Below are 23,334 nucleotides of genomic sequence, written 5' to 3'. Positions count from 1 at the left end.
GGTGAGCTTGCTCAGAACTCAGGTGGTTCAGCTGGCCTGCTGCCCATTCACACTAAGCTCCCCTCTCTGCCCAGGGGCCCTCATCCTGAGATGGCGGGTGAGTGGTCAGGGTACCCTGTCTGGGCACAAACGCTGCTGCGGCACACGGGACAACTGGTCGACCCCCTTCTCTATCTAGAAACCTTCCCTCCCCTTGGCTCTGGGCCCCACACCATCACTGACCTGCCCAGCAGGAGGTGGAACTTCTCAAGACTTCTCCCCAGCCCTGCCCTCTCACCTGCTCTTCTCCCATGAGAGAGCTCCCCACAACCTCCCCCCCATGGGTGACCCTCAAGTGCCTCTCTGGCTGGGGTCTCCTTCTCTTCCCCTGGGCCACACCACCTGGGGAGGGAACCGGGCCCACCCCACACCCTCCAATCTTGTGTGCAGACGGTGTTCCACACGCTTGTGGAACAGCTGGGAGGACGATGGGATCCAGAATCCAAGCTCTGCCCCTTGCTGGCTGTGTGACCTTGGGCAAGTCGCTGATCCTCTCTGAGCCTGGCTATTCACCCATAAACTAGGAGGGAATACACCTGACCTAGAGAATTGTTGCAGCACGTACCGAATACTGTCTGGAAGGCGCCCAGCACACCCTGAGCACTCAGCATTGTATTTTTAAAGTCTTCCAGCCCTGCCCGGCACACAGTAGGTGCTCAATAAATGCAACACCCCATGGGGCTGTTCATCTGGCTGGGTCTTTGGCTCTCCTGGGAACAGGAGTTCCCGGGAGAGGCCCCAGCTCCAGGGCTGGGCCGTGGGTAGCTGCCAGACTAGACCCAGAAGCCGCCCCTTCTGCCCTCAGAGCTGGGTAGGTGACTCAGCCAAAGCCCCGGTGGCTCTGGGCCCCCCGGGGAGACGGGGGAGGGTCAGGGGGGGCTCATTACTGTTGATTAACTTGTCATTTCTCATCAGACACCACCCCCTGGTCCTTCATGTAACACTTCTCCAAATCCTGCCTTTTCTATTTCTGATTCTTTCTCTTGCTGAATTGCTCTGGCTTTGCCCTTAATAAATCTCATTTTATGCTTCTAATTTACTCAGACAAAGTTGGATGGTTTTAATATCATCTAAATTATTAGCCATTCTGTCAGTTTAATATCTGCAAATGTTCACCCCCATGGATTTGCCAGCCTGTCCTCTGGGTCAGAAATCCACGTGCTTCCTGGAGGCTGCCTCCAGCTGGGGTCCCAGAAGCGGGACACAGCGCCAGCCTCAGGGCACCTGTCTGTCCAAACTACCTCTCAGGGGCCAGGCAGAACCTCGGGAGAGCCCAAAGCATGTGCGTGCGTTTGGGGCCAGCTGCTGGCCATGTCCACGTGAGAAGAGAAGAGGTGCTGGGGTCTGGGGCCAGTGAGTGGGCGAGGGCAAGAAGGGGCCACCCCCAAACAGGCCACGTAGCCCGAGAGTGTGGGTGCTGTGGGGAGTGGGGAAGGTGGGAGGAGAAGGCCACGCCGGCCCCCGCAAGGTGATGCTGAAGCCACAGACCGAGGAGCTGGCTGTGAAGCCCGGTGTAAAGAGAACACAGGGGACTTCCCTAGTGGCGTACGTAAGAATGTCTACCACTTACAGTATGAGATCTGGATAAGAATCCACCTGCCAGCGCAGGGACATGAGCTGAAGCCCTGGTCTCGGGAGATTCCATGAGCCGTGGAGCAACTAAGCCCCGTGCGGCATGACTCCTAAAGCCCACTCGCCCTGGAGACCGAGGTCCACAACGGGAAGCCGCTGCAATGAGAAACCCGGGCCCTGCAACCAGAGAAAACCTGTACACAGCAATGAAGACCCAGCGCCGTCAAAAATCAATCAATCAAAAAAGAAAAAAAAATCAAGGGGTGAGTGTCATGGACAGCGGGGGGCTGGCACGGGCACCGGTGCCAGGAGCCCTGCCTACCCAGGCCAAGCAGGATTGTCAGGGGACACGCAGCTTCAGAGCTTAAAAGGGATGTACGATTTTTAAATAGCTCACATTCATTGAGCATTTAGCCTATGTCAGGCCCTATTTTAAATATTTCACAGAAAACAGTGAATCCCCTGGACACCCCTGTGAAGGCAGGCACGGTGACGCTCCACAGCTTTGCTGAGACATAACTCACAGGCAGATCATCCGTTCAGAGCACGTGAGGTGGAGGCTTTAGTACCTACACAGAGGTCTGCACCCACCTCGAACAGTCAATTTTAGAACATTGTCTTCACCCCAGAAAACAACCGTGCACCCCTGAGCCATCACCCCATTCCCCTGCTCCCAGCCCGGCTGACCAGGTTTCACGTAAATAGAATCACACACTATGGGGCTTTGGTGTGACAAGTTTTTTTCACTGAGCATCCTGTTTTCAGATTCATCCAGGTAGAAGCACATATGAGAACCTTGTCCTTTTTTTTCTTTTTGCTGAATAATACTCCCCCTTGTGAATAATAATACTCCCCTGTGTGAACAGACCACATTTCACCATCTGTTCATCAGCTGATGGACACTGGGGCTCCTTTCACCTTTGGCTGCTGTGAATATGCTGCCGTGAACATCTTGTGCATTTTCCTGTGAACATGTGTTTCCCTTTCTCATGGGCGAATACCAAGGAGTGGAGTTGCTGGATCACAGGGTAATTTTGTGTTTAACCATTGGAACAGCTGGACTCCCCGAAAAGGAAGCGATTCTGAGGATAAAAGATAGGAAACAGAGCGGAGCTTCAGGGCAGGGGCTGCGCTGTGTCTGGGCGGCTGGGGGCTGCGAATTGTTTTTTCTCCTTCATCTCTGTGTCCTCTGGCACCAACGGGACTTCTCACGGATGAGTGAGTGAATGAATGAATGAAACGAGGAGACCCAAGGGGGCCTGGGAGAAGAGGGAACAGAAAGATGAAGGGAGAAGTCTTGGTTCTGGAGTCCTGAGGCCGGGCTTGGCTTAGGCTGGTCAAGCCCACCTGCGCTCCGGTGGGGCCCGGAGGAGACCCCGCCCACCCGGGCCTCCGCTTGGCAGCCCAGGAGCCCCGCCTTGGCCAGAGTCACTGTCTTCCAGCCTCTCCCCGTGACGACACCACCCCACGCTGTCTGAGAGGCTGTAACAGCCTGTTAAACAGAATAATGAGAGGAGTAAAAACCACTGAGACGCGGCTCAGCGCGGCCCACAAATCCTGATGCCCGCAGACGCAGCGGGGCTGGGTGGGGGACGGGAGGGCCGGGGGCGGGGCGGGGCGGGGCGCTGGGCGGCCCTGGTCTCACGGCGGAAGGGAGGCTCCCTGGTCTCCCGGGGCACCTCCTGCCTCCCGGGCCGACGGGCTGCGCCCCCAGGGGCTGCACGCTGCGCCCTGGCCCCGGCCGTTAACCACTGCCACTCACCCCCAGCCCCGCCGCCGCCTCGCCGCTCGCCCCTTCTGGGCTTCCTGCCTAATCCCGCTCCTGGACTGTCCTCGAGCGTCACTGGAGCACATGGACTTTCCCACCAATGACATTCTAGGGCCACCTGCTCTTCCAGAACCTTCCCCCATCAAGGGGTGGGGTCAACTGTGACCCCTCTTTCCACCTGGACAGGCCTCTGATGGCCTCAGGGATCCGGTGCAGCTGCAGACAGACGTCTGCCCGGGCGGAGGAAGCAGCAGACGCCTATTTCCCGTCAGCTCTGGAAGCCGCAGAGCCAGGCAGGGGCAGGCCCACGCCTCCCCAGGCCTCTCTCCTTGGTGTGCAGATGGCTGGCTTCTCCCAGGCCCCACGTGGTCGTCCCTCTGCACGTCTGTGTCCTAATCTCCTCCTTATTAGGACACCTGTCAGACTGGATTAGAAGCCACACACGTGACCTCATTTTACCTTAGTTCACCCTTTAAAGACCCATCTCCACCACAGTTGCAGCCTGAGCTGCTAGGACTCCGGACTCTATGAGTTTGGAGGGGACACAGTTCCACTCATAACAAACGCTGACAACGAGGCTGGGGGGCGTGGGGCGGGCAGGGAGGGGCCGGGAGTGGGGAGGCCCACCTAGAAGGGAAGGAGGACTCTGGCCTCAGCCAGTACCCCTGCCGCCCGTGAGTGCGCCACCTTGCAGGCAGCCTTCAGCAGGACTGGCTCCGTGCCAGGCGTTCTAGCTAGAGCCGTCACAGCTGGCTTGGGAGGAGGTGGGGGACGTAGCCGTCCCCCGTTCCGCAGGGGGAGACCCGAGGCTCCGGCTTGAGCAGGGCCCAGGCAAGACTGAGCCCAGGCTGGTCTCAACCACTCTTGGCCAAGCAGCGAAGCATCTGCTCAGCCTGGATGCTCTCCCCGATTCCAGGCCCCGACTGGCAGGCGGTCTCCACACCTGGGCAGGTACAGAGCCAGAAGCCCGGAACTGTCCCCAAGGGTGGCAGGAACAAATCACAAAAGGAGCAAAACCACGCCGCCACCAGGGACCTCGGGCAATGGGCTGCTGGCCTGTCCACCCCAGGCAGCAAGGAGGGTGGGCCCTGAGAGGCTAGGGCCTCAGGGCTGGTTGGATCTTCCCACGAGGTAGAGGACGCGGAGAATCCTGCCTCCAGGAGGCGCTCAGGTCGGAACTGGAGCCGAGTCCCGGGTCCGGATACCCAGCACCAACCCTCCCCTTGGGACCTTCTGGGTCTACATGAATGGGGGGGAAGGTGACACGGGGGCCACCCCCACCTCTCTGCATCTGTGTCCGTTTTACTCCTCTGTCCACGAGGCCTCCCCCACCGCATCTCTGCAGACAGACATCAGATTTCCCAGGCCCCGTGGGAACAGAGCCCTCCATGGCTCGCTGCAGGGACTGAGCCCCTATCCCGACTCCCAGTCCGATTGGTCTAGTTTAAGTCAGGTGACCAGCCCGGGGCCAGTCGTCAGGGCCCAGGTGGGCCTGGGGGGATGGCAGGGAAGAGTGCGTGACAGCCGGGTTCACCCTAAAACCACAGCCCCCATCAGTGTCCCCAGCTCGGTCCTCAGACAGACCCGCCGCCTGAGGCTGCCTCCCTGCCCGACCCCTCACGGCTATCGGCACGGAATTGCCACGCGCGATTTCTCCCTGGTTGCTGACCAGGCGGGCCAGCAGTGTCTTGAAGGTCATGCCCAATGTGACCCTCGGCCGTCCGGCTGGAGGTGCGGTGTCCCGAGGCAGGAAGGTGACAGGGATCTTGGCCGGTTGGTCAGAAAAAGGCACGTTCTGTTTGGTTCTGAGTGCCTGATTGTAGGGACGTGGGTGGATCGGAACATCCTCAGGGACGGGGTGGGAGGACCCGGACACCAGCTTAGGACACGCCTTTAAGGAATCGGAGGTGGTCAGCAGAAGGGCAGGATGAGCTGACCGCCTTCAGACACCAGAAGGGCAGGAGGAGGAAGAAGGGAGGTGATCTGTGCTTCTTCAGAGGGCAGAGCACAATCAGCAGAAGCAGGTTTGACCCAACACTTGCAAGACCTTCCCACAGCCAACCTGAGCAGCGTCAGACATGGCTGCCCTGGAGAGGGTGAGCTCCCCGTCGTCGGTGGTATTCAAGCAGCAGGTCAGCTGCGGGTCAGGGGCACCACGCAAGGTGAGCAGTTGGCTCCCACACTCCTAGCTGCGGGTCAGGGGCACCACGCGAGGTGAGCAGTTGGCTCCCACACTCCTAGCTGCGGGTCAGGGGCACCACGCGAGGTGAGCAGTTGGCTCCCACACTCCTAGCTGCGGGTCAGGGGCACCACGCGAGGTGAGCAGTTGGCTCCCACACTCCCACAGGCTTTTCTCTCCTGATGGCCGCCCTCCGGGGCCGGCCTGGGGAGAGAGCGTCTTTTTCTCTCTCTAAAGATGAATCTTCACTTCTCATCATTTCTGTCATGTTGAGTCCTACAGGAACAGCTGTTAAGAAATCACATTTGTACCTTCTCAGAAGCTCTCTTGAACTTGGAGTGCAAATTAACTTCATGTGATCTGAAATATAAAAGGTCGCTTCCCCACAAATTAAAAGCTGGGAGCTGCTTGCCAAGCTCGTGAGCGTCGCGGGTTGTGCGGGGACGTCCTCAGGGAGGGCCGGCATCCGCGTGGCTGCTGCTGCGGTCACGTGGGCGGCTCTTCGCTGTCCTCGCTCAAGGCCGTTCGGCCCGGTCACGACACCCTGCAGGCTGCGGCCCCTCCACCCAGCCTCTGGGGACACCCATGCAGGGCTCGGGGGGCCAGGACCTTGTGCGGCCCCTCTTCCTGGGTGCTCCCCGTCTGTGTCGTGGGAAGTGGGCAGGGCAGAGGGCCTCGGTCTCCCCACGTGGCGGCAGGGCATCAGCCCCCGGCCGCCCCAAGCTCCCACATGTCCCCATGCCCGGACAGATGCCACCTAAGCCCCTCGGACACCGGAGGCCCTGGCTACCCCCTCTGGCCCCCGCCCCGGCTCCCTGCCTCTCTGCCGTCACCCGGACCAGCAATGCCTTAGCGCCCCACCCAGGCCTCTCGCCCCCACACCCCGGCAGGACTCAAGGACATCACTGCCCCGCCTGGCCCTAGAAATCCCAGCTGGGCATCCAGAGAGCCAAGAGAGCGCTCTCACTCACAGAGCCTGGTCCTCCCAACCTCCCCCCTCGCCGTGAGCTGGCTCCATGCCCCGGGACCACACCTCCCCTGTCTGTCCGGCGGGGATCCTCCCTCCTCCCCACCCAGGGACTGTGAGGCGGCTCGGGGCTCAGCCTCAGAGACAGGAGATGTCAGGGGAGTGTGAAGATGTGGTTGTTTGGCTGGGGTCAGCAGGTTGTGCCAACACGTGTGGGCAGGACTCAGGGGAGCGCACGCGGCTGGAACACAAGGGCGGGGAGAGGGCTGGGCCCCGGCTAAGCATCTGGGCTCAGGGGCTGGAGAGGTCTGCCTCGGGCGCCTCCATTTTGTCATCCGTAAAGAGGTGAGTGGAAACCCGCTGGTACCCGCTGAGTGCCCAACAGGGCATGAGGGAGGTGGGCCAGGGCAGGTCATGGACACATCCGGAGGGCCTGGAGAAGACTAGGAAGCGTGAGAAAAATGGACCACAGCCCTGAGCAGGAGCCTTTGTCCTGTGTTCTCAGCCAGCTCCTCAGCCTCCGCAATCAGTGTCCGCACAGGCTGGGGACCAGCCAGGGGCAGAGGCTCACAGACTGGCCCACTTCCCATAAAACTGCACCGTGGCTGCGTGCGGTCCCTACAGGGACCTCCTGTAGGGAGGCTCTCTGGATTTCTAGACCCTCCCAAGTGATCTTCGTTTCAAATCACAATCACTTGCTCTTAAGGAAGATGTGGCTGGTCCAGGAGGAGGGTTGGGGGGAACAGGGTGGGGGGTCAGTCCTGCCTGATAAGACCCCTGGTTGCAGCCAGCCTTGGAGACAGTGGTCTGGCAGCTGCCAGCTGTTACCTCACAATAAGGGCTACTCAGCGAGAGGCGGCCAACCCTTCCAAGATGGAAGCTCACCTCCCCCAACCAGCCAGACTGGGAGTGGCCATCTGTGGAGGACCTGGGATACAGCTGAGGGGCATCAAAGCCTGGATGGTCCTTGCCCCTGAGATGGGACACAGCAGAGACCAAAGCCCTGTCTGGAGACAGACGGGAGGAACCCAGGGCCTGCAGGCCGCATGGGGCCACAGAAAAGGCAGGGGGCTCAGAGAGCAAAGCTCAGACTTAAGAAAAGTCAGCCGGCTCCCGACTAGCCAGCACTCCTGTTCTAGTCCTGTCAGCTGAGCTGGACCCCTGACGGGTGGAGGAGGCTGCTGCGACTGCTGAGTCATCATCACCATAAACGTCACCATCAGCATCAGCACCGTGCCTCCATCACCGCCTCCGTCATCTGCTGCGCCCTCTCGTCACTGTTACCCTAGTCCCACCGCCACCACGGTTGTCTCCATCACCGCCAGCATCAGCACCATCGCGGTCGCCAGCAGCATCAGCTCCTGCTCTGAGCGCACCCTCCCCCAGGCCCGTGTGGATGCCGGCTCCTCCTCCCAGGACTCTACCCATCTTCACTGGGAGAGGAGTCGCTCAACAGGTCTGAGCTGGGAGAGCCCTTCACAGAACTTTCCCCTGAGAGCCCCGCCCTGTTCTGGGCGCCCACGGCCCCTCTCCCCATCACAGCGCTGACTGCCTGTTGAGTGTCCGTTCCTGCAGCGAGGAGGCAGGCTCCTTGAAGACAGCCCTGTCCACCCACGCTCCCCCGTCCTGGAAGAAGCCTCACTCCGTAAGCGGGTCAACGATCAGACACTAACTATCCCAAGACTCCCTGTGGCCCAGTGGCTAAGGCTCCATGCTTCCAAAGCGGGGGGCTCGGGTTCACCCTCTCATCGGGGGACCTGATCCCACATTCCGCAACTGAAGAGTTTGCGTGTGACACACAACCAAGACCCAGTGCAGCCAAATAAATAAATAAAAATGAACTCTCTTTGGACTTCCCTGGTGGCTCAAATGGTAAAGAATCTGCCTGCAAAGCAGGAGACCTGGGTTGATCCCTGGATCAGGAAGATCCCCTGGAGAAGGGAATGGCTACCCACTCCATTATTCCTGCCTGGAGAATTCCAAGGCCAGAGGAGCCCGGAGGGTTACAGTCCAAAGAGTCGGACACAACTGAGCAACTAACACTCTCACTTTCAAGCTCTCTTTAAAAAACAAACTAAGACACTAACGCCTGCTGAGCCAGGCGGCCCAGGCTGGGGTTTGACCCCTTGACTGCTGACCCTGGAGCACTGCAGAGTTCAGAGCTGCCTACAAGGACACCGCCCTTCAGAGACTGGCTGGCCTGAGGCTGCCCAGCTCCTCCGAGGCCAGGCCAAGACTGGAGGCCCGATGACTCCCGGCCACGCAGCACTGAGGCGCATTACCCGAGGCCCTGGTTCCTAGCTCCTGCCTGGGCTCTGGTCTCATGGCCTTTCCAGCATCATCCAGAGCATCCTTCCCAATCGCGACTCCCATATTCCTACCCCCTCACCCACTAGCCAGACACAAGCAGCCACCAATGACCGCTAGAGGGGCGGTGCCCTCCTCAGAGCCCATCTCTGCAGTCCTGAGCCAGCACTGCCCACCCTGTCTCCCGTGGGAGACCCTCAGCCCTGGCCTCCTGCTCACCAGCCCAGCTGCTGGACCGACCTGAGGCCTGGCTGAGGGGCCCCTGACCCCCGCACTCCGCTAAGTCAGCGCTAACCAGGGCCGGCAAATCCCCTGCCTCATCAATGTCCTCCTAGCAGTCCCGAGACCAGGCACGACCACCCCCCCATAAGTTAACGAGGAATCTGGATTTACCCTTGTGTCTTGGACATGTGGCCAGGCATGCCCGTCTCTGGGCACCCCCGAGGCCCTGGAAGTCTGGACAGCCCTGGCTTTCTGAATTTGGGGTTGTGGAGGCCACACACACCATGCGCACACACGTCCACAGGCTGGGCACGCGGTGCCCAGGCCGACAGCCCCCGGGTCCCTCCAACGCACCTGCCCTTTGCATGGGACGCCCACTGATGCCCTTTGCATCTGACGCCCACTGAGCTGCCACTGCCCACCCCGAGGACAGCCCTCGGCGGGCCGCTCTGCTCCCCAAAGCTTCTCAGCTGACGTCCAGAGCTCCTGCGGGGAGAGAGAGCTGGGAACATAATGAACCCGGCAAACCTTCATCATTAGTTCAACCTTCTGGCTGGTGTGACGTTTACACCCGAGAGTCAGCCTGGCAAGGCCGCAGAGTGCCGGAAGCTTCTCTCAGATCTGGGGGAGTCAGGGTGGGAAGGGGTCCTGGAGACTAAGTAACTGATGAGAACGCGGGGCCTGGGGTGGGGGGTCGTCGAGGGTCATGCCTGCTCCTCCTCACATCCCCCCGGGGACACAATGGAAGCAGAGGGACCCCCTCAAGGTCGGCAAGTGGCCTCCTCGCGGGAGGGCAGGGGAGCTCGGCCCAGGACGCGGCCCCACCCCAGCACAGGCGGGCAGGGGCACGGCCGCCCCCTGCTCCCCTGCTCCCCCTTCTCAGGAGTCTGGTTCCTGCCCAGCTGCCTTTGCACGGTCCCCGCCCCCCACCCTGCCGCCAGGAGCTTCCCGTAACCAGGGCTGTGTTTCTCTCAGCTGACACAGGAAGGGAATATTGCAGCCTAGAGCCACTTAGAGATTAGAATGCTTTAATTAATTTTTAGTGATCAATGCTCTCAAGGCCTTTTGGAGATGAGAGTCCTGCGGTCCCCACTGTGTGACTTCACTAATGGAATAATAATCCATGTAATGGGTTAAAAACACACCACCCAGCCCCTCAGGGTGTTCGGGGAGCGGGAACTGCTTCCTGTCGCGTGACGAGGGACACTACCTCCGGGGACAGAGGCGCGTCCACGTCCTTGCGTCCACTGTCCACCCCCCGGACTCGGGCCTGCTGGGGGCAGGCCTCCTGCATGAGGAGCTGCGGGTGGGGCTCTGCCTTCACCCCCAGGAGAGGGCCGACAGAGGTTCCCCGCAGACACTGCCAGCGAGCGGAGCCACCCCCACCACCAGACCAGGGCTCGGGGCTCGGACAGGCTGCCCGGGACGGGCCCAGCCCCGGCCTGTGCTCTGACCCTCCACGGCACGTCCAGCCGCTCCGCCCTCGCGCTCCCCCCCTCCCGCCTCGCCTGTGCTGGGCCCCTGCCCGGTGCCCTCCCAAGGCCGCGAGCTGCTCTGACCCCGGGGTCCTAACCACGCGCCTCCTCCTAAGCCAACTGAGACCCCAGAGGCCTGGGCTCTGACCCCAGCTCTGCTCGGTACCGTCCAGGTGACCCGGGGCCGCTGCCTTCCTGAGCCTCGGCTCTCCGGGGACAAGAAGGGGCCACAAGGGGGTGTGGCGTTCAGTGTTCGCAAGATAATCCCAGCGGGTCCGGTAGAGAGTGCCCGGCACTTGGAAGCTGATGGAAAAACGGTGAAGCCTGACTAACCTGTCTAGTCCACGGTGCCTGGAAAGGATGGACAGATGGATCGGGAAGGGCTCCTTCTTCCCAGCTGAGAGCGGGGCCCGAGGTCCACCATTTCCAGGCAAAACCCTACAGATTGCCCCGGGCGCCACTCCCCCCAACCACGGCCCGGCTCCTCCTCCAGAAGGAAAGACGTGGAGGAGGACGAGACGTTTGAGAAGTTGGCAAGTTGCAGGGCAGCGAGTGGATTTCTGAGAACCCCAGGTGCAGCTTAACCTACAAATGAAAAATTATGGTGATGAGAAAGAAGGAATATTTGATGAGGCAGCCTTGGGGGAACTGGAATTTGGCTGACGTGCCAGCAGAGGCGGGGAGGGTGGGAGGCCCGCGGGGGGCGAGGGGAGGTGTGGGCGGGCGCGACCCTTGCAAGGTGCCCCTTCGGCCTCACACCCTCCCTGGTGCCACGAGAGGACACCCACTGCCGGCCGGCAGGTCCCGCCCGTCGGCTTATCCACGGTGCACGTCTGTGACGAGCACAGGCTGAGCGCCTGCCGGAAGCTCCTCGTGCCGCTTCCTCGGGGCCTGTGCCCGCAGTCAAGGGCTCTGGGCCAGCCCCCCACCCCCTGTAGTCGTGGGGTCTCCCTCACCCCCAGAGGCAGTCTGTTCCCCTCCCCTGGGTCTGGGCCAGGCCCGGGACACATCTGACTGTTGGAATGCTGCAGGAGTGAAGGTTCCCAAGTTTGCCCTGAGAAGCCCCTGAAAGGCTCACCCGAGTGGCCCTGTCCCAGTAAGAAAGCTGGTCCAGCCTTCCGAGGGTAGGGGCCCAGGAAGGGAGCCGCCCAGCGCCGCAGCCTCCAGAGGGCGGCCCTGGGGATGTTGTTGCAGGCGGGCAGGCACTGCTCCACCGCCTGGAGCCAGCAGCCCCTCTGCCTGGTGCTCTGGGAAGCCCCCTCCCCCAGCCCTCCCAACTCTGACCCCTGGGGTCATAACCCTGGGCCCTCGCAGGCGAGTCTACAGCCCTCTCGTCACCAGGGCGGCCGGGAGCCAGGCAAGAGGCCCCACTGAAGTCTCCCCTTGTCCTTTGTCCTTCGAGGGCGGCGGTGCCATCCCCTCCGACCCCGCCCCCGTCTTCTCAGGAGGACGTTTGAGACTCAGGTCACAAAGCTCCCAGAGGGTGGAGCCCAGACTCACACCCAGACCCCCTATGTCTTCTGTGACCCTGAGGACCACGGACCCACCCTCTCCAGAGGCCTCAGCCGCAGCCCTCACGTCTCAGGCCACTTCTGCCTCCCACCCACCCTCCCAGACCCAGACACCGAGCCTCCGGCTCCCTTTCCTCCGCTCTGACCATCCTTGCTGCTGCCCTCTGACTTACCACGTGACCCGAAGCATCCAGGGGGCCTCTCTGCCAGCATGGCAGGGGGCACCAAAGACCCTGCAAGTCCTTGCCCTCCTCCTGTCGATACGGAGCCCGCACGCCCTCCCCTGCCTCTGTGGGCTCCAGGCTGCTTATTCAAGAGTATATGGGGGGACTTCCCTGGTGGTCAGTGGATAAGAATCCACCTGCCCGTGCACAGGACACAGGTTCAACCCAGGAAGTTTCCATGTGTGCCTCAGGGCAGCTAAGCCCGTGCGCCACAAGTACTGAAGCCTGTGTGCCCTGGAGCCCGCTCTCTGCAGCAAAAGAAGCCACAGCAATGAGGGGCCTGTGCCACAGCTAGAGCGCAGCCCCTGCTGGTCACAACTAGAGGAAGCCCTGTGGCAATAAGGCGCAGCACAGCCAACATTCAATTAATATCAACATTTTTTTAAAAAGAGCGTGCAGGGGTCCCTGGCATCCCTGTGGTTACCATACTGTTCTTTCACCGCTGAGGGCCCAGCTTCAATCCCCAGTTGAGAAACTAAATCTTGCAGGCCGCACGGCACGGCCCTCCCCCCCAAAAAAATGCCTTGGGACTCAGATCCTTGTACACCCACGATCACAGCACCATTATTCACTGTAGCCAAAACGTGGAATAACCCCAAGTGACCATCACCCCAAGTGATGAATGGATAATAAAACGTGGTCCATCCACACAATGGGGTACGATTCAACTTTAAGAGAGGAAGGAGATGCTGACACCTGCTACAAGACGTATGAACCCGGAAGACAATATGCTCGGCGAAGTTAGTCGGTAACAAAAGGACAAACACTGTCTGATCCCATTTAGAGGAGCCCCCGCCGGAGTCAGATTCACGGAGAAAGAGAGTAGAGGGTGGGAGCCAGGGCCTGAGGGAGGGCAGGGGAGTCAGTATTTAATGGGGGTGGAGTTTTTGTTCCAAGTGATGAAAATATTTCAGGTACAAATGGTGATGGTTACACAACGTTGTAACTTTAATGTCGCTGGATTGACATTTACAAATGGCTAAAATGGTATAATAGCTACTGTGATCTATGTGTGTGCATGCTAAGTTAGTCATGTCTGCCTCTTTGCGACCCCATGGACTGTAGCCCACCAGGCTCCTCTGTCCATGGGATTCTCTAGGCAAGAACACTGGAGTGGGTGGCCATGCCCTCCTCCAGGGGATCTTCCTGACCCAGGGACAGAACCCGAGTCTCTGATGTCTCCTGTATTGGCAGGCGGGTTCTTCACCACTAGAGTCACCTGGGAAGCCCCATCGTGTTCTGAGTGTTTTACCACAATTAACAGAGAGAGAATAGGGGACTGGCGCCATGCTGCTGGCTTTGGGTCCAGCCCCAAGACACTGGCAGCTTCTGCCTCCAGAACACTGGCCTGAGGGCCCTGGGCTATCATGTGAGAAGTCCAGCTCCTCTGGAAAGGCCACAGGTAGGAACCCTGGAGGACAATCCCAGCTGAGCCCAGCCATCCATCCATCCCTGTCACGGTGCCAGGCATGTGAGTGACTCTGTCTGGCTCAGGCCCCAGGGGGCCTCTGGTCAGCATCACATAGAGCAGAAGAACCACCCAGCTGAGCCCAGCCCAGATTCTTGACCCACAGAGTCTCGAGTGACAGCCAGAGTGTCATTCTACAGTTTGTTACGCCGCAGCATGGGCACCCGGGACACGCAGAGGACAGACAGTCCAGATCCTGACCCACGACATGACTGACCCTCTCGTGGTGCCCAGAGCATGGGGACATCTCGGGGCATTCAGGAGAGTCAGAAACGCACTTCCCTGGGGAGCTCACATGAGCTCTCCAAGGCAATGACAGTGGCGACACGGGGCAGCCCAGGAGCTCAATGAGGGGACCCAGCTGGGGAGAAGGAAGGAGGGCTTCCTGCTGTGGGCCTCTGGGCCCTGAGCCAGCCAGGACTCTCTGAGCCCCTTTCTCCATCTGTGACACGAGTCATCACAGTGTCAGGGGGAGACGGTCCAGGACACAGAGGTTCACCAGTGCCTGATGACACGCCCCCCTCACCTGCAGGAGGGGGATAGCCTTGAGGGGTGCCCCACAGCATTGCCCAGGGCCCTGCAGCAGAGGGAGCCACAGCCGCCCCCAGGGTGACCTACATGAAGCCCTGCCCTCGACGGCCGCCCCTCCCCGCCTCACCCCCCCACCCCGCGCGCACCCCCCAACAGCAGCACCCTGCTCAGGCTCTCCTCTCGGGTGGGCTTCCGGGGTATCCCCGAATCTTTCCCAGGACCGTCCTGACGCCTGTCTTGCACAAGGAGGTCTGGGGATGGGGGTAGAAGCAGATAGGTCTGCAGTCAGCTCTTCAGTGGGGCAGCTGTGCACCCTTGGACAAGTCACCTAACCTCTCTGGGCCTTAACAAATCGATATCTGTGGATGGGGGGCTTGGCTTCTGGGTCATCACCAGTGTCTTCCTCACGTGGCCCTTGACAGGGGTCCCTGCAGGCCCCGGTGTGCCGTGTGACTCTGCAGGCACCGCTTTCCCTCTCCGGCCTCAGATTCCTCCAGGTTCAGCTGAGGGGTCAGCCTGAGCTGCTGAGACCCGCCAAGCTCTTAGAACTGAGCGTATTCGCTGAGGAAGTGCTGCCTAGGGGGCAACTCGGCTCCGCCCTGCTTCCTCCCCAGAAGGGATGGAAGGACAAGCTGTCTGCTCCTGGGTGGGGAACGTGGGTGGGATCTTTGCCCCCATGGCCCTCCCCGCCCCGCCCTGCCCTGGCTCCTGCACCAGAGCCAGGAATGACGGCCACCCTCCAGCCCTCCCGGCAGTCTCTGGGGGCACCCCCGCCCCATGCTCATCCCCCCCGGACTACAGTCGCTACAGCCCCTGCCCCGGCCCTCCACTCCACCCAGGACACTCCGGTTGTCCTTGAGGCGCCTGCTCTGGGCCGGAGAGCCTGCCGGCTGGGATGAGCAGCACTGGGGGTGACCCTGTGCACCATCACAGCGGTGGGGCCCCCCGCCCACCAGCCCCTGGCCCCGGGCATGAGTCACGCTGAGGTGGGCTGGGAGGACACAGGTCGGAGAGGAGGAGCCGGCCGGGCGTCTGACCCTGGGCCAGGAAAGCGGCGAGCTGCCAGGGCCGCTCATCCTGGGCGGGCACCGCAGGGCCATCCATCATTCCAGCTGCCCAGGGAGTGAGCCCAGCTCTGGGCAGTGTGCTGGCTGGCTGGCCCCACCTGCCCTCGCTGTGACCTCAGTGTCCACGGGCACAGCCACAGGGGCTCACGGACTGTTCAGCCCACCCGGGGGGGTGCAGCAAGAGGGAAGGCGGGTGCTCCCAGTGTGAGGAGGGGAAATCCGAGGCTGTGGAGGGGGTGCCTTTAGGGTTCTCCTGGGGTCCTTATGCAAGGAGGGGACTAAAAGGGGAGAGCGGGCCCCTCAGAGGCTCTGCACGTGGCTCAGTGGTAAAGAGTCCTCCTGCAATGCCGGCGATGTGGGAGACCCGGGTTCGATCCCTGGGTTGGAAGAGCCCCTGGAGGGGGCACGGCAACCCTCCCCAGTGTTCTTGCTGGGAAATGGCGTGGACAGAGGAGCCTGGGGGGCGACAGTCCACGGGGTCGCGAAGAGTTGGACACGACTGAGCACACACACACACTGGGGGGGAGTGCAGGCAAGCGGGGCCCAAACTCACTCACAACCAGCGTCTTCACAGGCGGAACTGCAGGTGGCCGAGAACGAGAGCGAGAACCAGAACTCTGGTCTAGACCCCCCGCAGCATCCGCCCACCAAGCCAGGCGGCACCTGGGCACCGGCCCCCCAAGGCAGCCACGCCCTCCCTGGGCGGGAGGGGCCCCCGGTGCTTGGAGAAGGGGAGGGGGTGGGGAGGTGAGCGGGAAGGGCCATCACCCCAACAGAGCCACCTCACCACTGTAATGAAGACTTCATGCACCTCCAATGACAGTTAGCAAATCCGGGCACAAATAAATAACCCCAGTGCAATTGAATCAACCTTCAACTGATCAGCACAGCTAAACAAATTATCCCCAGGCCGGACGAGATTAAAAGGCCGGGCGTGCACGCTGGGATCTTGGGCAGGCAGGGTCGTGGGATGTAATGAGTTTAAGCCAAATCCCCCATGTTCGCTCCTCTGGTTTCAGGCCGCTCTGCTCCCAGAGTGCAGGCTCTTGAGGGGCCACAGTCCTAGGGGGCTGCCAAGGGACAGGCAGGAGCTGGGAGGACGTCGGGTGCGGGAGAGAAGGCCCCTCCCGCTGGTGGAGCCAAGTGTGACGCGCAGCAAGACGGGTGGGGGCGGCAGGCTCCCACCAGCCCTCACCGCACACCCCACAGTGCCATGGCCCATACTGCATCCAGACCCTGGGCACCTCTGCGGTGCCAGCCGTGCCCCAGAGTGAGTCCTCAGCCCCAGCCCCATGTAGGGGTGCTGGGGTCTCCCCCAGACACACGGCGGGTGAAGAAGCCCCTTGATAGGCCCGAGGCCATGCAAGACCCATGTGTGACAGCCGCAGCAGTCAGCGGAGAAGCTGCTGCCACCTCCTGGTTACTGTCTCCAGCCGCGCTGGGCAAAGCCTGCAGTCCCCGGCGTGGCACAGCCACCTCCTCGCTCGTTTGGGGAGGGAAGAGCTCAGGCAGCGGTGCTCAGGACCAACGCTTGCCCCCCAGAGCACGTGGCGGGGGCAGCAGGGGGCTCGCGGGCGGCGGCTGACTGACCGCTGGAGGGTCCAGCAGAACCGTAACCTGGGCGGATGTAAAGCCCCCACCGCGTGCCCCCACACACTGGGAGTCTGACCGGTCACACTGGAGGGCTGGCCTGACAGCCATGTGCCAAGTGCCAGGATGGAGGCGGGCAGGCACAAGGACACACCCGGGGTGCAGCCGCGCGAGGCCCCTCGGGGAGCCGCGGCCACAGGGTCCCCCCACAGCCTCCCTTCCCAGGGTCACTCGGGCGTCTCTACAGAAGTGCCTGCCGTGGCCGGGAGGGGCCAGGCCCTTCATGGGGGGCTGGCGGCGAGGAGCCTGAACACAGGGGGAAGGAGGACCATCAGCTGACAGGGGTGGTGAGCCAGGCAGGGGGCGGAGGGCGGGCGGGGCCGCCAGCACCCCAGGAGGGACCAGAGACGCAGCTGCACGTGCGCAGGTGCACACACGTGCAAACACCTGCCCACGCGTGTCCGCACACTCACCATCCCCAACAGCCCCGCCAGCGCCGCGTGTGTCCGCACGCTCACCAGCCCCGCCAGCCCCGCCAGCGCCGCGCGGTTCTGCTCGGGTTGTTGCTTTATCCTTTAGTCGCTCAGTCGTGTCCGACTCTCTGCAACCCCAGGACCGTAGCCGCCAGGCTCCTCTGTCCATGGGATTCTCCAGGCAAGAACACTGGAGTGGGCTGCCATTTCTTCCTCCTCCAGGGGATGTTTTGGAAAAGGCGAAACTGCGAGGACAGAAAGGAACCCCGGGGGTCGTGGGGGCCTGGGGAGCTGGGGGTGGCACATGTGGTCATGGTTGCATGATAACACGTTGTCAGAACTCAGGACTGCGCGCCGAGGGCATCCCCGCGTGGACGGCACGCCTCAACTTCTTAAAAGAATAAAACCCCGCTCTAGAGTCCTGCTGTTTATTCAGTGAAAGTCACAGCCCCCAGGGCCCCAAGGCTGAGCCCCGGGGGAGGCTGGTTCTTGTTCTCCATCCCTCAACCGTCCAGTCCTGTCTGAGTGACGCTTCGGGGCCACAACCCAGCAAGGGGCAGCTTGGACCCCGCAGTGGCCCCTGCAGAAAGCCTAGAGAGGACAGTGCTCCCCGCGGAGTCTGCACAGCCCACGCTTCTGACCGTGGACAGCGGGGGAGGCACCTGGATGCCTGACCTTGTTCCCCTTCTCTCGGCGGCACCAGGAAGCACAAAGCTAAACCTGAGGCCAACCATAGCGAGTGTGGGGCCCAGAGGCCAGCAGGGACGCACTCTGTCTCAGCTCGGCCGTGACAGTCTCATCCAGTCGTACTTCCTAGTGCTGACCACAATGCCCACATAGGGCTCTCCCCACGGTCTGCCAGGGGCCGGGGATGGACCTGAGCTTCCTGTTAGCCCTGCAGCGCGCGGCTCAGGGTCCAGGCCTCAGGACAAGCTCTGCAGGTGACTGCGATGTAAACTACAGGTGCTGACCCCTCTGAAGGACAAACAGCTTTGTCATTAGGTGGCTCTTTGGATGGGGAGAGAGGCAGAGAGGGAGGTGTGGGGAGGGGAGAGAGAGAGCGGGAGAGTGGGTGGGCCGGGGTGAGAGGAAGGGAGGGTGGGCAGGGAGAGAGGGAGGGAGGGAGGGAGGGAGGGAGGCGGAGAGCAGAATTGGCCTCTGGAAAGAGGCAGGATGGCTGATGAGGTGGAAGGGCCTGAGGGTCCTCCCCTCAGGGAGGGACAGGGCTGTCCCTCCGCCCACACTGGGGTTAGCCGGTCCGACTCCACATGCTGAGCGAGTTCTGCGGCCTCTGCTGCCCCCCAGGGGTGTTCGCTGCTAACGCAGGGGCTCCCCGCCCAGCTCCTCCCTCCCAGATCCTACTCAGACTCCAGCCTGGGTTCACCTGGGGCTCTGGGTGCGTCTACACGGTACAAAATCCCCTGCTACGATGACGGCCAGGAGTACATCTCCTTCTTTCCCCTCTGTATTTCTTTTCTGAAATATGCTACAAATTCAAATGGTACAGAAATGTGTGGCCATGGACACTGAAAGTCCCACCTAATTCTTTACCCCCACCATCCCAGAAGGCCAGCGTCATCATGGGCCTTTTCACCAGGCAGCGGACCCTGTGTCTCAGGACCTCGTTGCATATACGTCCGTCTCCTTACTTTTCAGAGTTGTTTTCCTAGAGGAGGATCTCCACTGGGCTTTCAGCCTCCTTTGAAAGTCTCATCTGCTTCATTTGTTGGGGTGGGGCTTTTTCTGCTTTTACCTGATGCTGCCTTGACCTGCAGCTGTTTGCTCATGATTGGTCTCTTGTCTGCAATGAAGTGGTGGACATCTGGGGGGTCCTGAGACCAGCTCCCCGCAGAGGATGCTCACTGACTGAGTGAGCAGGCAAACATTTCACCGCTGGATGGATGGAGAGATGGATGCAGAGATGGACGCATGGAGAGAATGCAGGGATGAATGTCCTGAGTATGTATGTACATATATATGAATGGATGGACATACAGATGGATCGTGGATTTGAAGGCTGAATGATCCCCCACCGTAGGGACAGACCACATGGTGTTTATCTGTTTTCCTGTCCATGGACACTTGGGTCGCTTCCACCTTCTGGCTACAGGGAATACCGTGGTGAGCCTGGGTGTGCATGCTGACATATTACTTCAAGACCCTGATTTCAGTTCCTCTGGGCAAACCCAGAAGTGGAACAGTCTGATCACATCATAATTCAATGTTTTGAGGAACCGCCACATGGTTTTGCACAGCAACCACACCATTTGCAGCCCCCCACGAACAGTGCCCAGTTCCTCCACACCCTGGCCAACGCTTGTCCTCTCCACATCTGTGTATACACGAGCCATCCCAATGGGTATGACGGGCCCCTGTTTAAAGGCAGTGACTGCCCTGGCTGGGGTTGGGTGTTTGCTACTGCTTCTGTCTGCTCTTGGCCTGAATCATTTCCTTGCCCTTCTTTAATCTACAAAGCTTAGGATTCACTCACGACAGACAGTTCCCAGAGTGTAGACGAGCTCAGCCACCATCACACTCAGGACACGGCAGATCCCTCATCCCCCGGACACCCCCGGTTTGCATTCAAACCTGCCCCTCACCCCTGCCCTGCAACCACTGATCCACACATAATCCTGCCTTTTCCAGAACATCACACGAGTTGACTCAGAGCACACTGCCTTCCCTGCTTGGCTTCCTTCCTGGTTCTGTTCTTGGATCCATCCCCACCATCAGAGGCCCCGATAACCCCTTCCTTCTTATCACGGAGCTGTGCCCCGTCCGCAGATGCACACAGGTATCGTCTGTCCACCTGCGGGGAACACCTGGGTTGCACGCAGTGTTCGGTCGCTGAGAGCGCCCGTGTGCAGGTGCTGGTATGGACATGATGTTCGCGTCTCCCAGGAAAACATCAACGTGTAGGGAGTCTTATGGCGGTGTATGTTCCCCTCTGTGAGAAGCAGCCACGCTGCTTTTCAAGGTGCCCGCCCTGCTCAGCACCCCCGCAGCGGTGCAGGGGTGCCCCAGCTGCTCCGCATTCTGCCAGCACTTGGCGTAGCCGGTCCCTGCGGAGTTCAGCTGTGTGTCTTGCTGGAGACGCTCTTGCGGTCATCGGCCCACCCTGACTCACAGGCCCGCAGATGTTGGATTTGGAAAAGCCTTCAAACTGTTTTTAGTCCAGTCCCCTCAGCGCAGACACCCTAGCACAACCGTTACACCCAGTGACCGCCTGGTCTCAACACCTCCAGAGGGAGAGTGCTGACCACCTCCTACGGGAGGCCCCGAAGTCCCGGTGGCCAGACAGTCCCTGTGCTGTGCCCAGTCTGCCTTCTCAGACCCTCCACGTGGTACAGGCCCCCAGCCCAGTCCGCAGATGCAGAACAGGCCTTCAGAAAGGCGAGCCTGCCTCTGACCTCCCCAGACAGCTCCATGCCCTCCCTGCTCAGACGAAACCAACGCCAGGTTCCCCCCACCCCCGCCCGGGCCCTGTCCCCATCGCAGGCCAGGAGCTCAGAGGATGGATAAGAGGCACCTGGAGGCCACCCAGTCAGTTTGCCCATTTTACAGATGAGGAAACCGAGGCCCAGAGCACAGAAGGGTGTTGTCCATGGTCATCAAAAGTTAGTGCCAGGGCCCAGGGCAGGGCTTCATCCTTCCGCTTCATCCCACCCCCTCCCCACTCCCACCCACTCCCCTGGACCCCTGTCTCACACACCAACTAGAATACAATCCAACTTGGCCAACCTTTATCAAAGCCGCACGCTGGCTTTCTGTCTTCTCCCTGTAAGAGAAGAGAGGATGACTGATAACCAGCCCAGCAGGCTTTGCGTTCAGCTCAACACAGGCCAGCAAGACGGCTTCTCATCAGGATAACTTAAAATATTGAAAGAAAGGCTTTCGGAAACTGCACTTGGATTAGGGTTTCATTTATTAAAGAACTAAGCAAATAGTGCAAGATAAGAGTACAAGGAAGTTTTCAATATGGCTAATGAGGGCAGGAAGCCTCGCTCCAGGAACAAAAATACAGAAGCCTGACTAAGTTCGGCAGAAAATAAGGCGACAAGCTAAACTCTTAATTCTGTGCCCTGCTGAAATTAAGTCTGAAAACAGAGGATTTTCTTTGTGTTTACCATGTGACATTAAATAAAAATACTCTTGCTGACATGAAGCTCCAAAGCTGGGGGCACCGCTAGGCCACGGAGCGGGCACCTGGCTGGAGAGCCGGCAGCAGCCTCCACGGGGAAATGCTGCTTCCACTCCTGGCCTGGGTGGCAGGCATCTCGGAAGCAGTCTTTGAATGCTCTCTGGGAAGAGGACTCATGCCCTTTCCGGTGAGATGCTCCCTGGACCCTTATAAACTGGGCTCGGTGTTAGCGGTGTTTGTTTCCCTCAGGAAAAATTAGAATTCCAGGTAGTCCCAAGGTTTTGTTTCTGTAATAAAATACATGTGATTTCCAATGCGTTGCCTTTAATCTTTATATCTTTCCCCTTCCCTCAACTTAGATAAACCTAGTTTGTAAAAAATTCACGGTTCACCATCTTTTCCCAGATAACTGGGTGCAGTGAAAGGTCGCTTCTGGGTCCCAGAGCCTCCTGGCTAGAACTGTTTCATTTCTGTGCTGCTGCTTATTCAAGGCTCTTTGCAACTGCCGAGCAGGGGCACCCCACACCACACAAGTGACCGCCGGGCACGCAGCCACGCCTTGAGGCTAGGCTGCACCCTGCCCAGGGCAGACAAAGAGCAATGGCAGGCTGGGGGTAACCACTGGGGTCCGCAAGCAGGAGGGCTCTCCGTCCTTGGCCGCAGTGCTGCCGGGTGGACAGAGGTCTGCAGACACCCCGAGGCTGACCGTGGTCGCCATGCTGGCCCTCTCGGCCCCCACAGCTCTCGTGCCTGCTTCTGAACGGATGTCCTGTTTCAGCAAGGCGCGGCTTCCGCGTCATCACAGCCTTTCTCCGGAGAGGGGGCCGTGGCATCAGGACCTCACGGCCCTAACTGTCCCTAGGACGCGGCTCTGATACCAGACTCGGCATCGAGCAGAATCAGGGACCCAGCCTCTCCTGGTCTTTCTGCTGCTTGCAAAAGCTTGGTGCATGGAGAGGCTGGTGTCACGGATCACGTGAGGGCCTGTGCACAGGGCACTGCCAGTGAAATTCAGTGACTCGTGAGGGGAAGGAGACTCTATAACCACCTCATATGGGCCAGGCCCTAAAGGAGGCCTTCTGCAAGTGGGATGTCATTTAATCCTCCCAATTGTTGAACAAGCAAGAATGGGTTTCTCCAAAAGGGATAAAGCATGGACACAGGCCACAGCACAGATGAGTCTCAAAGGCTGAGGGAAGGAAGCCGGACATGAAAGGCCACAGAATGTAAGCCCACCTGTAGGAAATGCCCAGGACAGGCAAAACCATAGAAACACAGGGTGAATGAGTGGTCTCCAATGGGAAGTCCTAAATATTCTGTCATTCCCACTTACAATTTCTTATTTTCACATATATTATTTAGGAGTATTTGTTAAACTCCTAGATACATGGGTTAATGCTTTTGTGTTAACTTTTTCTTTTCTTTTTTTGACCGAGCCACACGGCTTCCGGGATCTTAGTTCCCTGACCAGGGACTGAACCCACAGCAGTGAAAGTTCTGAGTCCTAATCACCGGACAGCCAGGGAATTCCTTGACATTAACTCTTTTTAAAAACAGTGACTGATTCCAGGACAGGCACGGGACCCAGGATGGTCTAAGGAGATTCAGTCACGGGACTTGCACTGGGCACCCGAGGAAAGGGAAGCTGCTGAGGTGTGGAGGCTGCTGGATCCACCGCAGCACGGGGACAGCCCATCCGAGGGGGGGCCGTGTGCCTGCAGAGCTGAGAGGCGGAGGGAGACGTCAGAACTCTTCTCCGCACAAGCCCATCTGCTCTCCTTTTGGGCAGAAGATGGTTTC

General features: G+C 60.1%; 1 protein-coding gene across 7 annotated transcripts in view; it reads right to left on the bottom strand.

The window, feature by feature from the left end:
- The window catches only part of ELFN1 (extracellular leucine rich repeat and fibronectin type III domain containing 1), a 121,616-nt gene that overhangs the window by 93,531 nt on the left and 4,751 nt on the right, over positions 1–23,334 (bottom strand). For 3 of the 7 annotated variants that reach the window (XM_081552535.1, XM_081552534.1, XM_081552536.1), the window contains exon 3: positions 21,135–21,171. The exons of 3 other annotated variants lie outside the window; for them this stretch is intronic. The gene's annotated coding sequence lies outside the window, so the exon portion shown is untranslated. Of the gene's footprint in view, positions 1–21,134; positions 21,172–21,300; positions 21,822–23,334 lie in introns of those variants that run through there. One more of the 7 variants, XR_014072152.1, reaches the window with a different exon arrangement.

This window comes from Giraffa tippelskirchi, chromosome 13, assembly GCF_054371585.1.
Source record: "Giraffa tippelskirchi isolate mGirTip1 chromosome 13, T2T-mGirTip1v1.2.pri, whole genome shotgun sequence".
In the NCBI taxonomy this organism is placed as follows: Eukaryota; Metazoa; Chordata; class Mammalia; order Artiodactyla; family Giraffidae; genus Giraffa; species Giraffa tippelskirchi.
This window is presented reverse-complemented; position numbering and strand designations above follow the sequence as displayed.